This window comes from Colias croceus, chromosome 5, assembly GCF_905220415.1.
Source record: "Colias croceus chromosome 5, ilColCroc2.1".
Lineage (NCBI taxonomy): Eukaryota > Metazoa > Arthropoda > Insecta > Lepidoptera > Pieridae > Colias > Colias croceus.
The window spans coordinates 8,806,829-8,825,069 of NC_059541.1; the positions used below are offsets into that span (position 1 = coordinate 8,806,829).

The window sequence follows — 18,241 nt, forward strand, 5'->3', positions numbered from 1 at the left end:
CAAATATGTGATTAAAAAAATTTTTGTCTGTCTGTCTGTCTGTCTATATGTTCAGGCATCACGTGAAAACTAATGGTTCGATTTCGATGAAACTTGGTATATTATATACCTTATTATCCTGGGCATAAAATAGGATACTTTTTATCCCGGAAAAATACGTAGAAAAAAAATAAATTTTTCTTAATTTTTCCGCGCGGACGGAGTCGCGGGCGGAAGCTAGTAGTTAATATAATATGTACTAACTGCTCCGCGCTGCTCCGGTTTCACCCCCGTGGCTCCACTCCTGTTGGTCAGAACGTGATTATACATAGTACATAGCTTATACCTTCCTTACCTTCCTCGATAATAATGGGTTATCTAACAGCGAAATAATTTTTCAAATCGCACTAGTAGTTCCCGAGATTAGCGCGTTCAAACAAATTAACAAAACAACAAACTCTTCAGCTTTATAATACTAGTATAGATATAAGATAAGGAATGCGAATACGTACCTATTATACCTACTATTAAAAATGGGTTTATAAGTTTACTCCATGTTCAGTGTTCACCCTTTCAACAGTTCTTCTTACTGTTATAACTTCGTAATTTTGGCAGTTTACATTAAATGTATATTACATGCTAAATGACTATGTAAACGTGTCAAGGAATAACGTGGTATATTTTAAGAGCGTCACGTGGAATTTATTATAGACTAGTTTATTATAGATACATAGTTAATATGAAATAGGAAAAAATCCATCAATCTTAATATATATAAATCTCGTGTCACAATGTTTGTCCTCAATGGACTCCTAAACCACTTAACCGATTATAATAAAATTCGTACACCATGTGCAGTTCGATTACCACGGGCGAAGCCGGGGCGGACCACTAGTCATATTATAGTTACTTTAAAATACTGCATGTCACATCATATGTAGATACTAATTAAGCATTATTGGGTTATGAGTGACCAAATTTTGCTGAAATTCAGAATTCATGATACAGGAGGTCCACGAATAGAGAATTCGGATGAATTAACTTTAAATTACATATAATAATTTAAGATCCCTTCTGTAAATTACCGAGATAATTAAAAATTTATACGTAACTATAGTATTGCTTCGCGATTTTACGCGCAGTGCTCCGCTGGTATTAGCGTGATGATAATAAAGCCTTCCTCGATAAATGGGCTAAACGATAAATGGGCGATAAACTCTAAAATAATTTTTTAAATCGGACTAGGTGTACCCAATATAAGCGCGTTCAAACAACCAAACAAACAAACTCTTCAGCTTTGTAATATATAGTATTATATTTTTTAATTAAGTATATCGGAATTAGTTTTCCTTCTCCTTATATTCTGACGTTTTCATTCACAAAAAAATATACATACCTATATCCTCCTCTATATTTCTAATACTAATTTGAAATATTTGAAGTGTTTGTCTAAGTCATTATAGTCATGTACACCGAATATTCCACACGAAAGTTTTTGTAATGACTCGATGTCGATGATACAGCCGGAGTACATGATGTAAGTAAAGAGGGCAGTCTGTTTGGCGGTAGTCGGAACGCATCGCTGCAGCGCGCAGGCGATAAGGCAGGTCATCGCGCAGGAAACGGCGGCATCAAACGCTATCCCCAATGCGCAGATAAAACATTGAGCAATCAGCTCGCACGCACTCGGTTGCTAACCTATCACAAGACCGAAATTAATGAAGCCGATGCGTAATCCGTTTTATTGGTCTGCTAGTTGATTTTAATGACCACAATAGACTACATGATACACTCATGCGAATTTCAAACACCTGTCGATGTCAACCAAAGTTCAATCTTATTTCTTGAATTGCCAACAATTAATGATAATCATGCGCGCAGATAATACTCATTCATGAACGTTTAGGTACGAAATTGGGAACTATATTATGACCTTGATAGCGTGAGTTCATCACCCCTCCTCGGATAGAGCCTAGAGTTTAGATTTAAAGCGAAGTGTCAGTTTTACGATGGCTGATTAAGTGAATTGATGAGGCATAAATTGACACTTCGGTGATGATAAGGGACGAGTCTCGTGCATAGACTGATTGGCATTTCTGGAAACTCGAATAAGCGACGGGCCGTCGGCCGTAAAGGATTCAAGGCAGTTTGAGAGTTATATGTTCCCCGTTTAAGATTCCTGACGTCAAGCGGGCATACAACCAGTGTCCGTAGAAACCATAAATCGATTCATTCATACGACGCTCCGCTTCATCAATCAATCGTCTATAAATAAAAGATGGAGACGGCACGGTGATGCGGCTTCTACTTCAAATTCTGACGTCAATCACAATGGATGTTGTTTTTTTTCATATTCAACATTAGACATTATTCAAAAGAAAAATTACGTTATATCAGATTCATAAATAAGGAACGAGTTTGCCTACGACTAGCAAGTGCTACTTGAATAAAATCAACGTCCGTTTTTTCAAGTTTCGTGGCATCAATAAATCTGTTTCGAGATCCTAGTACGGCTTATGAATAAAGCGAATGAATATTAATAACGCATAAATAAACTTGTACGTTTTATGAATTCGTCGACATATCATGTAAACAGGCAGACAAAACGGCTTGGATGATAAAATTATGATACTCTGGTTTAAAAATAAATATAGCGATATATCGAGCGCGTCTCTCGCAGTTATCCTTACCAGCAGCATGACACCATTACTACCGCACACACCAAACAGTTCCTGTCCACTGATAACGCAAATTTTTGTGCCAGACTTCGATAAGAATTACGAGATAAGCACTACTCTAGAGTTACGTTTATCTCTGCTATGGACTAAGCTAGGGTCAAAATGTATACAGATAAATCTTGTTTAGTTACAATTGCTTTTATTACATTTTTTTGTAGTGTGGAAGATATTTTATCGAAAATTAAGGGATCAATACAGCAACTACTTTATGAAATCGAAAGCTTTAGTTTCAGGTTTCAGGAAAAATAATCACCTGTATTTCAATGAATCACTCTTTATTTGACTGACTGGCCTTCTACTAAGCAAAATATATCTAGAGACTAATTCCAAGCAGGTGAATCTCATTTTCCTACCACAAAACGTAATGTTATGAAGACGCTGGGTGTAACCAGTCCGTGTTGTGTTACGTATCGTGTCGAGTGTCGACAGGAAGGGCTCTTGTTGCGTCTGTAATCGTAATGCAACTCAACATTAGTGCAGTCGATGATTTTATATTACATACGCGTCTTTGCGGTCGGCATTCAATATTCAGTGTAAATTACCACAGGACATTTCTTGTATTTGAGGTTGATAGCTGGATATTGTATTCATTTTTATATGATTACTAACTAATAATATAAATGCGAAAGTTTGTGAGGATGGATGTGTGTGTGTATGTTTGTTACACTTTCATGCAAATACTACTGAACCAAAAACAATGAAATTTATCACGCATATAGAGGGAAACTGGGATTGACATATAGGATAGATTTTATCTCGGAAATCCCATGGAAACGGGAACTATGCGGATAATTCTTTGAAAAAGAGGGTGAAGCCGCGGGCGGAACGCTAGTGATTATAATAAAGTATGGTGTTGAATTAATGAATGTCCTGCCTTTGTAATAAAGTATCTACAATAAAATCCACTTCATTTAACACACATAGAAAAAGAAACTTAAATACTTCGATGTATCATGTATCCTTGGATGTATCGCTTATAAGTAATCTGCCAAACAGCCTTTGAAATAAGATAGCATTGTAATTTGTAACATAATTATGTTTTTTCAATATATTTGAAATTAATTACTTAAAATAATCGAATTCGAGCGTATGCTTACAATATTGCTATAAATTAAAAGTTATCCAAAGAAAAAAATGCCGCTTATTAAAGAACCGTTCAAATAGATTTCTATCTTTGCAGATCTATCAACATTTTTCTTCAACCATAAGCTATAAATCATAACCACATAGCTAAGTCTAAAGATATTCTTTATGAGATATAAATATATACTCTAGATATATCTGTGACATGAAATCCATACACGGTATAACCAGGTGACGACGTATCTACCTCTGTATATTATGTATCTACGGCGGACGCGCGTCCGGCAAACGAGATAGCTGCAGCATCCGCTCTGGTATCGACGGAAACTAAAGTTATCTAATTATTTGCGGGTGTCCGTGTATTGTCCGTCGCATAAATACGAATACTATGAATTTGAACATCAACTGTACATTGTTCCGACCATAACTGTACGTTGCTTTATGAATTAAGGATCGTCAGGTTTATTATTCGAGGCTGACACGAGTGTCGTGTCACTGAAAATTTCCTTGTACATTTATAAAAAAATATACGTAATATAAAGATTATGTTGTGACATAATCATCAGCACATTCATTCATATCAGATAGTTTGTTGTATACTTTAGTAACTACCTACATACAATGTTATTTAAGGACAGGAATTTTTTTTTTCTGCAAACTGCTGAAATTTAAATAATATTATCATATTGCGTGTGTTTTGTTATTCATGATAGTTGCACGAACCAAGAATTCGCCACAATACAATGTTTTTCACTAAAATAATACAATGCCTGACATCCATTTTACCTACAAAAGTATCTAGGTACTTACTTTGTAAAATCAACATCCTTTTATCCTTGTTCTCTATCAAAAAACAGATCCATACTTACAAGTCTTATATAACTGGAGTGACGCGTAATTGAAATCACTTATTATTGCAAAATGCATGAATGAATTCAGTCTATTTCAAACAAATTCCTGTTTGAACTATGTTCTGCAGTTCATTCAGAAAGATCGTAGGTAGGTACCGTGATTCGCATTCATAAATAACATTATGAAAATGCTCGTTCACCCCTCTCAGTTGTGAATGGCAATGGAACGTCAACACAAGGGGGTGAGGAGCCCCCTTGGAGCAAAGACGAAGAACGAAGTTACATAACACACTACGAACTTGGCGTCTATGAATCACGCATCCGAGGCTCTCAATGGGTCGATACTATATTTGTATGTGTTTGTTTTCTAGAAAAGTCCGTTCCTTCGTAGGGAAGCAAACATTATTATATCATTCTTTTATTAAAATCTGGTATAATTTTTTTTGTAGAAATATGATTGCTTGGAAATAAAATCGATTAGGTACCTACTATTAATTCGATAATCGAAAAATCATGTCATCTGCACGTTTTACACGGTATCTAAAAAGCCGTAAAAGCTAAAAACAGTTTACAGAGAGTTTTCAATCTCTAGAATTTGATTGGGTATTGGTAGCCATATAGCTCATTTAAGCTCGTTCATTACGAATGATAAATAGTAATGAGTATAAAAACATGAGCGCAGTACAATTTAATTAATTTCGCGTGCTAGTCAAGCAGCGGCTCGCTTGTCGCAATTGGATCGCCGACTCTACAATATAAAAGGGTCAAAGAGTATCGTGTTTAGAGATGCTACAATACACTTGATTGTTATTAAGGGCTTTGGTGTCAATAGATGAACAGAACGTCTTTTTTATACATTGAGGATCGAGATGTTCTTGTTTAAGTACGCTTGTATGAAATTAAGAATAATTAGAGATTAAGGTAATGACATTGATAATGAAAGGAGTTATTTTTTACATTAAAAAATAATATAATTACTGTTTTATTGACTCATATATTGATTAAAGTTTAAATAACAAAATTCGGTCACAAAGTATTATCCTGGTACGTATGGAGAAATCTAACTTTATTAATAAAAAAGACGATAACAATCGTTTAGCTTGACGAAATAAAAAAAATTATGCGTTTAGAAGGTCAGACTTAGCTTTACGTATATGGATTAAATAATTGACAGTTCTGTATTTAGCCATAATCACGGACACTAATCCTACGCTAGTACTACGCTCGGATGATGGGTGGGGGGAGGGGGGCACGTAGGCGACGAGTGGGAAGCCGCGTAGGCGAATCAACTATATGTGTACGTGTTTTGTAAAACTTTATTGGTATTTGGGTAATTAGTGGTAGGTCGCTATGACGTAGTTCATAGTTCACGTGGAGCAAAGTTTGGTGATTTTAGGTTGTGGGGTATGGAGATGTTTTCAGTAGGTAGGTACTTTTATAAAATACTGCGTAAAAACTACTTACGGAACTTCAATTTAGATGAAACTGTATACAATTTTTATTGCTATGTCTTCACAAATACAAGGGCGAGGACCAAAAGAGTTTAAAAGGCAACATATTTATATTTTCTAAATACATATTATATATAGTTAGTAATTAATAATTATACAAGTCATTTAATAAAAATAACAATTTAAAGATCCAACAATGTTGAATTCTGACAGAATTCAGTCAACCCAGCAGATGAATAATTAATGAAATACTTACATATATTTAATTATTATTATTATTGGTTTTAGTTTAAAACATAATAAATGAAAGCATTTCCTTTAAATTTTACTACAAAAAAAATATTTTAAAGACATTTGAATTAATTAAAAAGTGTTTTCGTTAACATACTTATTAGTTATTACTTTTTACGTACTCACAAAGTAGAGCTGAAAATACAGAATAAAATTACTTATAATATTTTCTACCGAATAAAATCTAAATTATTTTTAGATTTTTCTGAAAAATCTCTTAAGAAGCGCATAACCGTCATATATTTGAAGCACACGCCCAAAATAATAGACATGACTTAGAAACTATCGGCTATTCTCGTCGGCGCTCGGGTGCGCGTGCGTCGTCGGCCCCGCAGGAAACAGGAAGTGGACTAACCGCGGGTTTCCGCTCCCATTCGTCGCTCGCCGCTCCACGGCGGACGCTCTGTTTCATTCACAACCACGGCTAGGTACCATACCACTTAATAATCTCAATTTTAATAGCACTATAAATAATTTTTCGACGGCCAAATGTTTGCCGATGAAATGAACGCCCCCGTACTATTTACTAAATGGTTTAGTTCATTTAACACCGTACATTACCTACTTGTAGTACAGCAAATTAAATAAGCATATAATTTATCACATATTTTTTTTCTAATAAAGGTTATTTTTAACACACGTTTTGTTATTCTTCAAACAAGCAATATTAATGCGGTCAAAATAATATATAAAAATAATAATGATCAAATTATTATTATCGATATAGAAACAAAATGGACACCGGAAATGTAACCCGATCGTGTTTAATAGCTATTGCATTCTTTGCATTTATTAAGTACGTAGTTATATAGGTATATGTAGTTATATTATAATATGTTAAAGTGTAACCAAACGGAATATTATTAATTATAATACATACCTAGGTAGGTATTCATTTTATTTAAATTACACTTTGACTAGAGAATTGTCAATTAATTGGTAGGTTATCATTAAAATCAAACAAGTTTATTTCACCGTTTTCTTATGATAGGTAGGTATTATTAAAAATTATAATTACTATTAAAAAATAATAATATGGAAATATGAATGTCGGAAAAATAAGAGTTTTGTTTCGTAACTAACACACTTTTTATGCAGTAGGTAGTTACCTATGAATCCCACAAATAAACAAAATGTACTTAGATAATATGTCCCATGTAGGTATATAATATTTATGTATTTCATGATAACTACGTAATCGTTGAAGCACCGATTTTCAAATTGCTATTTTAAGTTAGCCTCGTGCTGAGATTTCGCGCCAAAGTTTGATAGCTCGAGTGACGTCACAGGGAGTGGGTGGTAGTGGAGATCCAAGCTGATAGTGTAGGGAGATGGGGTCTAGCTCAATGAAATGACGACACTATTTGCGTAAACAAGTTAATTAAAGGTAGATTGACGAAGTTATTAGAAAGATGTTTATTGTATTTCATGTAAAATAGGAATTATTTCTACGTCATATTGATAGGTAAGATCATAGAGATAGACAATTATAATTTTATAGGTAGGTGTATCTAGGTAATAGGTACCTACATTTTTTGTGGTAGGTATTTAGTTTTAACTTTTAAGCTTTTGAATAGCTTGTGAAAAACAATATTTATAATTAGCGTAGGTAAGTTTGTTAAACGTCATTAAAAGCTCATAAATAATAAACTATTTCTTGGCAAGAATATTTATTATACCTAATACAATTAATAATTATCGTTTGTCATCAATATTTTTGGCAGCAGGCACTACATTATTTTCCTCATTAAATTTTCTCAAAATACATATTATGTACAAATTCCAAATTAAAACGAAAGCAACAAAAATTTGAAAATAGATTCACATAAAATGCACATGGGAACTTTAATACCTTATTATGCTTTTAATATATAATACGCATTCATTACATTAATTTCTAAACTGTGACGTAAATAATTCCATAAATTATATTGTTCTGAAGGTGGAGATAGTACACATTGTAAACATCATAATTATTAACTGAACCGTGCGCAATTAACAGCAAACACGCCATGTTTAGGTCACACAATAATTATTATTATGAATAGAACAAAAATTACAGAAGCTCATTGACGACCGCGGAAACATCAATGAATGAACTCCGCCATTCTCAACTTCCTTTCTACATCTCGTTCACGCTCAGCGTAACCTTGAGAGAGAGAGCGAGAGAACTATATAACAGTGGCTGCGCTGCGAATAAAACAATTTCATTGATTGTGAAAGTTGTGAATTGGATTCAGTTGTTTTCGTAATGAGTTACCCTTCGACATAAAAAGCAATAGTATATGTATTTAGTAAATAAATAAGTACGGTTCATTACTCTTCGTTAACGACATACGTATAATTTAACATAGAGATGGATGATAAGAACTCTTATATTATAAACCAGTATTTTTTTACAATTTATTGATATTATAAGAAGTATAGGTATTATGGACGCGCACGGGTAGGTACCAACTACACTTCGAATGAATATTCTAGAGAATTCTACACATATATATGACACTACACCCACTCAAAAAATCTGAATTTGTACGTTAGTCATGTTCAGACGGAGATAATTTTACATGAGGAATACAAATCAAGGGGCAGACAGAATTTTGAGTGCACCATAAAACAACCATGACTACAATTACTTACACTTAGCCCTAATTAGGAACCGCCCTAAAGGAAACACTAAGTAGGAAATAATAATTGACGCGAACAGGGAACAAGCCGCCATCGCCGGAAGTACAACCATACGCCTTGCAAGCCGGTCCCTTTCTTTCCTGCCCCTCCATTCACACCGTGGGATAGTATCACTCGTAAACTTATGAATGAGCAAGTTAAAACTGTAGGCTGGTGTCATTAATGCATCGCACTGGTCCCCCTTTTAGCTTCACCTTCGAGAAAGCCCCGGTACTCAATGAACGAGATATTTTTACGCAGACTTTCTCGGGCTATTTCTGTTACGAGATCGACTAAATATTTAGCTTTGGCCCCGACATATTGGAAGTGTTGGCTAACGAAAAACCGGAGAATATCTCAACTAAAATTATATTTATAGCCTAATATCAGAAATATGGACCAGTTTTTTATACCGAAATATGAATTGAGATAAACACAATATCATGACACAAAATAGATCTGTTTCAATCCTTCCATGTATTCGAAAACTAAAGGAAACAATTTACATACAAATAAAAGTGCTAGTTTATTACGTTCTAGTGTTAACTCGGAATTAATGCACATTGTTTTATATTGGCATTGACCCAAGCACTTTCGTAATGAGTCATGCATCGTGCTAATTGAATAATTAGTTTATTATGTGTCATAATTACCTTTCTGAATTGTATCTATCACACATATTCCGACCCTAAATTTAAATCCTAATTACGCTCTATATTATATTATATAGCCCGAGTTTCCAGTTTCCATAGTGCTTACTAATAAACATTATTAAAATAAGTCCCACTGCTATATACAAAATAGCTATTTTCAACTATCTTCACAAACTGTATTATGATGGTAAGATTAAAAGGTGTAAATAAATAATTTTTCCCGTCATTTCACTTTTATGCATTTCATTAAATTTATCGTTAATGGCAAAAGTGTCTTTTTAAATTTGCATTAATTATTATAAAGCCCCTATAAGATTAATTAAAAAGGAATAAAGACTGAAACAAACATACAAAGCAAGTTCTAGACAGCAATTTAACATTTATCCGTAGCCGACAGCCGACATTCTCTGAGTCTGGTCCAACCTAGATTACTTATTTCTGCGTCCATAAAAACAAGCTTATTATATGTCTCTTCACTTAATGAACGTCTTAAAAAGTAATAATTAGCGCTAACTGATCGCAAGCTTATAAATGAATGTCTACAGACTCGTATTTGGTCGAGACATTAACATTGTGGCGCGGCAGGAAAATCTAGTTTTCCATAATATACGGTTGCACTCAGCAGTCAGCTAGTGGGAGCCTGGGAAAATCGAATGACGCCCACGCGAGATATCGTACTGCGTCCGACGTTGTACAATTTTGTACGATGAATATTGAAATAGCTTGGCAATTTTATTATTAGTAGCATTAAATTTGTTTCGTATGCTTTCTGCTTGAAAATAAAAAGTTGATAACTAGTGTGGGAGTACGTGAAGCATCAAAATTGTGATAAATTTAGATAAGAATATTAAAATCAGTTATATTTCCTACATTATACATTAATACATATAAATGTGTGGGCTTTCATTGAGAAAAAAACGCCTACACTTTGAAGATCCGACGTAGGTAATTAGGTATCAGCTGACCGCAAGACCCATGTTATGTGCTGAATAAATTTAGGCTGTAGTGCTTTATGTTAAGGTACAATTTATAACAAAAAATGTTGGTTGTATATGTGTTATTAACCTGTAAATATGTATAGATAATTATGAAATCTGTATCCTGGAAATCGAAATCATTTATTCGAAAACTGTAAATGTAATTTCCTAATACACAACGAGAAATTCTGTCGACTGTTGCTTTAGCAGCATTTCCTTGATAAAAAAATCATTAATTTTTAAATTAATAATGCTTTCCTTCCAAACAAGATAAACAGCAGAGGATTTATAACTTTTTTTTTTCTTATAAACAAGCATCAAACAAGTTTCATCATATTGAATAGAAAAGAATTGTGAGATCGAAGGAAATCAGCTTTATCTAAAGTAATTTCCTCAGAAGTTAAAAATACTTTTTAGAGTTTTAGAAAGTTATTTTACCAATATTACAAGAAAAACGGACACTGAAGAAGTTTTTAAGAACTATGTTTTTCAGTGAACTATTTCTTCTCGCTTATATTAAAAGATAGGTATACCTAATACAATAATAGCTCATCTAGTAATCTATCAAACTTAAGCATTTACATAATATGTTACATTTATATAAATGTATATTTAAAATTGAATAATAATAATAATTTGCACTTTATTATCACAAGTGTCGCGTGATTACTGTTATCGAGGAAATTATGAATGGAACAGACGGAGATAATGTCATAACCGTTTGTGATTTTCAAATCAACAAAATAAAGTAATAAATAGGGGGATAAATTTGGAAGTCAAATGTCAATGTAATAACAAGTTATCGTTTCGTGACATTGTTATAAAATAGATTCGATTAGGGACTTCGTTTCGTTGGTTAGTTAGTGGTCAAATGATTGTGTGTAATTAGGTATTTTCACTGAGGTTAAAATATAGTTTGCTTTCGTATTTTGTTGAGAATTGAGATTAGGTTCATTTTTGAAGTGAAACTTTTTTATCGGGGTTTAAAAAAATGTAGTGTAACATTTTTTCGTTACGCGTGACATTTTTCCGTTTTATCTTTTTCTTATCCATACCACGCGTGATTCGACGTATTTCTGCAGTAACGTTGCTTAAGGTAAATAATTTTTTGAAAAATAAGGTCATTTAGAAGTTTCACTTCTTACGTGTGTACACTACTACACGCACACATTTTTCATTTTACTAGGAATATTTATTGACATAATTACACAGGTCAAAATAAAGGAATAAGGATGCCATGAATTGTCGATCTGTCTTAAAATCATTACAATCCTGATTATAGAAGTTTAATACTCTTTAGTTTTTGACATTAAAAACATAAGTAATTGAATTTCAAAAGTCTCCAAATGTGAAAAGCCACTAAACAAAAATAATTAAAAGGTCCCCTTGATATGTAAGTTAATGTAGAGTTCTTAGATATTTCATGTACTACACACACATTATGCAAAATAAACTGTCACCTACGTCACACATACGTTCATGTCACTACATTATAGTGTTTATTTTCGCATTGAAGTACTTATAGCGATGTACAAAAACATGAATGGTGGAGTGCGTCCGCAATTGATAAAATTTTATAGCCTGACTTGAATGGGCCCCACATCTGTCGAGCCAGGTGTTCCTGCCTCATGGAGAGCCTGGGACAAAGGAGCGAGATAACATCTCAAATTGGTGCCTATAGATTGAGCTGTTGCTAATCAGTTTGTGTATCATGACGGTTTTTAATTCTAACGAATTCCGGGAAGCGGGAATCGTTAGGGCTTCCTTGGAATAATCTAAGGGTTAAGAGATTTTATTAATTAATGTTTTGAAGTTAGGTACTTTCTAATTTTTTCCTTATTTTTTGTAAGATTATTGACAAATTGCTTAATATATTGCCTAGAAAATTGCTCAAGACAAAACCTTTTTCTTATGCAAGTTATTTTATAAAACCCATAAATTTCCAAACAATTTTCTTGAACTATATCAACTATTAAAACGCACATTCACATCTTTACCAGCATTTACTACTGATAACGCATACCGAACAAAATCCAAACACAACTAGATATACAAATCGGATCCAACAATCACCTCAGTACGGAAATCATGAGTATAGCGTTAAAATTAATTAGTGTCCGTCACTTAATCTATGGTGGAGCGTTCCCACGCCGCGCGCGCCGGAAACCCCGCGGCCCCCGCGCCCCTCGTCCCGCGGCCCCCGCCCCCGCGCCCGGCCTCCGCGCTAAGCCAAACCTCGAGTCGCTCACGCACGTTCCCTAGCTACAGCATCCATGCTAACCTACAAAGTTAGACACGAATCACGATAGAGAATGGGAATTATGATTTGTAGTGCGATTTGGTTGGTGTAGTATGTAGTAGGTATATAGGATTAAACGTAGGATAGAATTTGGTAAGTATAGAAAATATAACAATGAATTAAGAACACCATTTGTTTTTTAATCATTTTTTACAATATAACGTGTTCCAAAGGAACTTCGTTTTATATATCGACTGTACGTAATTAACATGCTTGAGCTTCTTATAACTTCCTATTTGACAGGCATTGGATGTCTTCTAAGCTAGAGCACTAACTGTACTGCAAGTTGCAACTATAATAAAACAAAAGTATATTTGAGATGGTTGCAAATTAACAATCAATTGTACTAATTTAGCATAGTAGTTTAGTAGTATATCAGTAAAGCAATATTACAATAATTACCGCCATTTAAACATATAACATACACATACGTGTAGGTACTGTAAGAAGAAGTGATTCAAAACTTTAAATAAAGATTCCATAATATAAAATCATGAAAATTACAGTCCACCAATATCCCCAAAGCGTAGTCATCATACACAACCCACTATGCTCCACTCAGCTGCAAAAGCCAGCTAAAAGCATGGCAAAATAGCTTATGTCTATTGAAGGGATCCTTTATCGGTATGAGGCACACTACTTCCGTTGCGAGCATCCGTTTTGCATCTGGCAAGCTTTGCCAAGGGACCGGAAGGAAACACATAATTGCCTCAATTTTTATAATCTATTGTTCGTCACTTCCGACTTCCGTTATTCAGTTTTGTCAAAATGTAACGCTTTTGACAAATTACAGTATTCGAACCGTTTCAATAGGATGCTATTTAGAGTTGTGTTTGCATTGTAAAATGCAATTTGTGTAGCGTAGCTATAGAATTCGGCTTGATAAAGCTTTTTTTAAATATCTTTATTTGTGACTGTCATTAATAGATTTTTAGGCGGGACGGATGTAATGGTGTAAAGATAAAAAATAATATGAGCTTTGCTGTAGGTATTTTGTTGTGCAGAATAATTCCCAAAGGCAGTAGACACTCGTAAGATTTCAAATATTATTTTTTATTATCAGATACAATAGATAGGTATTTTAAGTTATATTTGAATAATTGTTAACAATAATAATTATATAAAATTTATTGATGATAGATGAATTATTATTCATTAACAATTATTAGCATTTAGCATTTAATTAACAATAGATACAGTTGCAAACTTTAAATCAATTCAAAATTAATCTGAAGTGTAGAAATGTAACTTTCATAAAAAGACAATACCAACATACACAATCAAATGCATTGTTTCACACATCCTCAATATCCCATTAATTATAACTTGAGTTGCCCCAAAAGGCCTGTTCCTTGTGTAAAATGAGTCGAGGTCGACCCCGTTCGACCTTAAAAGGTTGCGTCGGCCGACGAACCTAGGCTTTCATTATATAACTTGAAACGCTAGCGTGTAGCCATTGATGCTAAAACTTTTCTATCATTTACTATGTTTCGTTGTAAAGATTTTGGTATATCGTAACTAAGTTTAGGTTAGGATTTATAAAATTAAACTGTTGGTTAATATTTTGCTTATTTATGTTTAACTGAACAAATGAACATAATAGTAAAAAAAAATGAAAATAAATAAGAGAGATAGGAAAAGCTTTTGAACAGCAGTTCGATTAGAATTTATAGTCTTACAGAAGGTAGGTACCTACTTCTGTAAAAAGTAAGAATAACGATAGATTAAGTGTTGTGGTTGGGGAAATTATTTCAATGCATATAACAAAATCAATAGATCTTTATTATATGGGACATTATTATATTAAAGCATATTCATTATTCAACAAAGCCTGAAATGTTGACCACAGTTTGCGCAGGAGCAGAGCGAGACGGCGCGTGCTCGCAAACAAAGCCATAAAAATATGAAAAGGCTCTACTTTTTTAGTTTACAATGTACATTCAAAACGCACATTCTTTTATTTCGTTTTTTTTTAATTTAAAAATATTATAAGCCTATTATACGTAGGTACAATTTTGCAGTAACAATGAGATTATCTCGCGATGATTTTGTATGTTCTTTATTTTACTCTGCTATGATATAAGGCTGTGGCTATGTAAACATCGGCTGAATTATATAGCAAGTTCACATTACAGATTATAAAATTCGACGGTGTACATACATGCGACCGAAGCCCCTGCGAAGGACGGAATGTGCCGGCAGGTGTGTTGCAGCGACTGAGGAAGTGATAGTGTGGATATACCCTTATCTGAATAGCTTTTTGCACCGGAGTTTGTGTGGTGAAAAGTTTACAAATTCAAAATAAAAGTATTTACCTACTTGAATTGTGATGTTTATTAATTGTTCTATCCTTTATTAGTCAATAAGTTAACCTGACGTTGACTGGAAGTTGGTTTTGGAAAATTTCATGCAAAATATAATATTAGACTTGATAAAATAATTTATATTAAAGTATATTATATTGACGACTACAAACATCAATAAAATCTGTCATTCCGGAAGTAAGAAATGATGTAACGTACGCTGATTTACGATTTGATATCTACTGTACGATTTTGTACTTTACGATCTTTTTAAACAGATTATATGAATATAAAAATTCTTATCACCAACAACTAAACATATTAGTTATTATTCTAATGTAAAGATAGGTTTTCTAAGAAAATCTCGTATATAAATATGTATTTCCAAATCATCCCTTGAAAATAATGGCGTATCCATAAAAGCTTTCACGGGGATATTTCGAGAACCACATGTCATTTCCTTTCGAGCCATATGCGGGGTAGGGGCGGACGATCTCAATACTTATAAAGGCTTACGTACACAGCCAGTTTTTGCAACGCAACTACATCGACTATTGATATAACTAATAACTATCATATACAAATGTCATAATGTCTGTTCGAAGATGTTGTATGAGCAAGGTAAGTACCTACAGTTAAAACTTTTGTGTATATTGGCGACTTTGGAACCTACATAATGTCTTCCTCTGTTTATAATTTACTATGCAAATTGCAATGTACATAGGCATTTCTATAGTTTTATGTTCTCAATAATGTTATTATTTATTGCAAAAACTTATTGTGGCCTTAGATAAAATGAAAACGGGAATCATCTCAATAGTTTTTCATTGTGACCAAACCTTTACGCCAAATTCAACAGACGGAAGGGTTGATCGCAAAAATATACCCGCAGCTTGAAATTTATTCTTTATTCAACATGCTAAACGTCTAATCCTAAATTATTTTAAGGATTTTTTGTCTACGAATGCATTGTTAAAATTTTATTAAGACGTAAGCATGGCAGCTGCATGTACCTTTTATAGATCTCGTATTCGTTTTGATCCTTAGATACTTATTCAAATAATTTGCATAAGATGTATATTTTATAAATTTTTATTATCAGTAGATTATTCAATGATGTACTTACATTGAACAAATCTACAACGTTACGCGAAATACAATACAATAACGTAGATTTTAAATTCCTCTTTGATTATTATAAAACTTCTTAACTAAAAATTTCACTTATCCTGGCTTATGTAAATAAGCTAATAACCCAAAAAATAATCCTTAGGAATATTCACGTAATTCCATGTGGGTTATCAATAATGTAGAGCAAGTTACATTATGTACATATAAGACATAAGTAGTTAGTAAAACTATAATCAAAACCAATAAAGGATTCAAAATATGCACAACAGAATTCAATTGCAACGCAGCATATTTACATTTCAATGCAACTTTATTCAATAGACAACCATACAATCCAATATATATTCAAATTACATACATTATGTTATGTACCTATAGTTAACGATGTCGATGAATGGACACTATCACGTATCAAGACGAATTATGAGCTTATGTGAAGCAACCAAGCAGTCTAACAAGTACTTCACTCGTGACCAGAATAACTGCAATAAACTATATTATTAATGTATTTTAAATATTGTGCGCTTTTGATAGCGTCCCTGACGACGTTTTTATAGTCAAAACAACTCTCATGTGTCATTTGATAATTTTATAGTTTGCTCTTGCGACTTTTCTTGGGTAAATAATAATTTATTTTTAGGTAGAGCTGGATTTTAGAAGAGAGACTAGTATCTTTCTTGCAAGTGCTACTTTTGAGCAATTGGAAAACCGGTGAACTCATATTTAGATTTAGAGTAAGTCTGTAAAATATATTCATTGATACAAACACATTTTCAACTTTAATAGAAGCCTGTGATTTTTGAAAATTTTATGTGAGTAAATACCTATATTGTCCTTTACTCTTCCACCCTAAATCACTGAACTTTGATACGAAGACTGGAATGAGGAAGATCTGAAATATATTTTATAGTTTAAAAGTTAATTATTTACTATCACTATTATTCAACATATCGACCTACAGGGAATCGAACGATAAATGCTAATCACGATACTATGTTAAAGCACTAGACTATCGAATCGAGTTCCGCATTTTCTTTATTGGAACAAAATTTCTACACTTGTAGTAACACAACAGAAACATTAGCATGCAGCGGTGCGCGGACGCCGGAAACCGCGGGAACATTGCCGCGTACATCCAATATGGCCGCGGACCTACAATGAATCGATAATTAACGATAACCGATTTCATATTTCGAATCCATCGCACCTTAATAATAAAGATGTGATGTAACCTGGTCCATACGGGAAAGGAAACCTTCCGAATGCGACAAGCATCCTTGGCTGACCATAAGGGACCCGGCTTTTGCATTACCTGACCACTGTGTACGCTTTGATGGGAGGTCGTTAAAGGTACGTTTGCACGTGATGCTTTTTTATTTCTGATTGTCTTGATTCTTTGAATCGCCTGTAATCGTTATTGTTTTACAATCGAGATTTAATGGGGTGCTCGGAATGCTTATTTGCATATAGTTACCGTGTGTGTAATGTGTGTTACGACTGTAATTTTGATATAATATGTACTTATATTATAACCGGTGTCTGGTGTCTCATACATAACAATGAGCTGTACCTATTAATAAAGGATCAGTACAAACATTTATTGTTCAATTACTCTACCTTCAGTTTTAAAACTCCGTATTTTAACATAACTAAATACGTATTCTTCTACAATAAAAATGGTGGTAGGTATCTCTAACCTGTCGTATTCGCAGAATTCATGACAATATTGACAACAACTCTTTTTTTATTTTTTTTTATTCCCACTGTTAAGAGGATGAATGTGCAATGACGTACAGATCTCATTACTAACGAAGTATA

The 18,241-nt window shown here is 33.5% G+C and overlaps 1 long non-coding RNA gene across 1 annotated transcript; it reads left to right on the plus strand.

Annotated features, from left to right (window-relative positions):
* The first annotated feature begins 5,965 nt into the window (after positions 1-5,965).
* On the plus strand, positions 5,966-15,313 carry LOC123692105. The gene is made up of 2 exons (XR_006751484.1): positions 5,966-6,076; positions 15,125-15,313. It is a non-coding gene; the product is annotated as an uncharacterized LOC123692105 (long non-coding RNA).
* Positions 15,314-18,241: the final 2,928 nt, after the last annotated feature.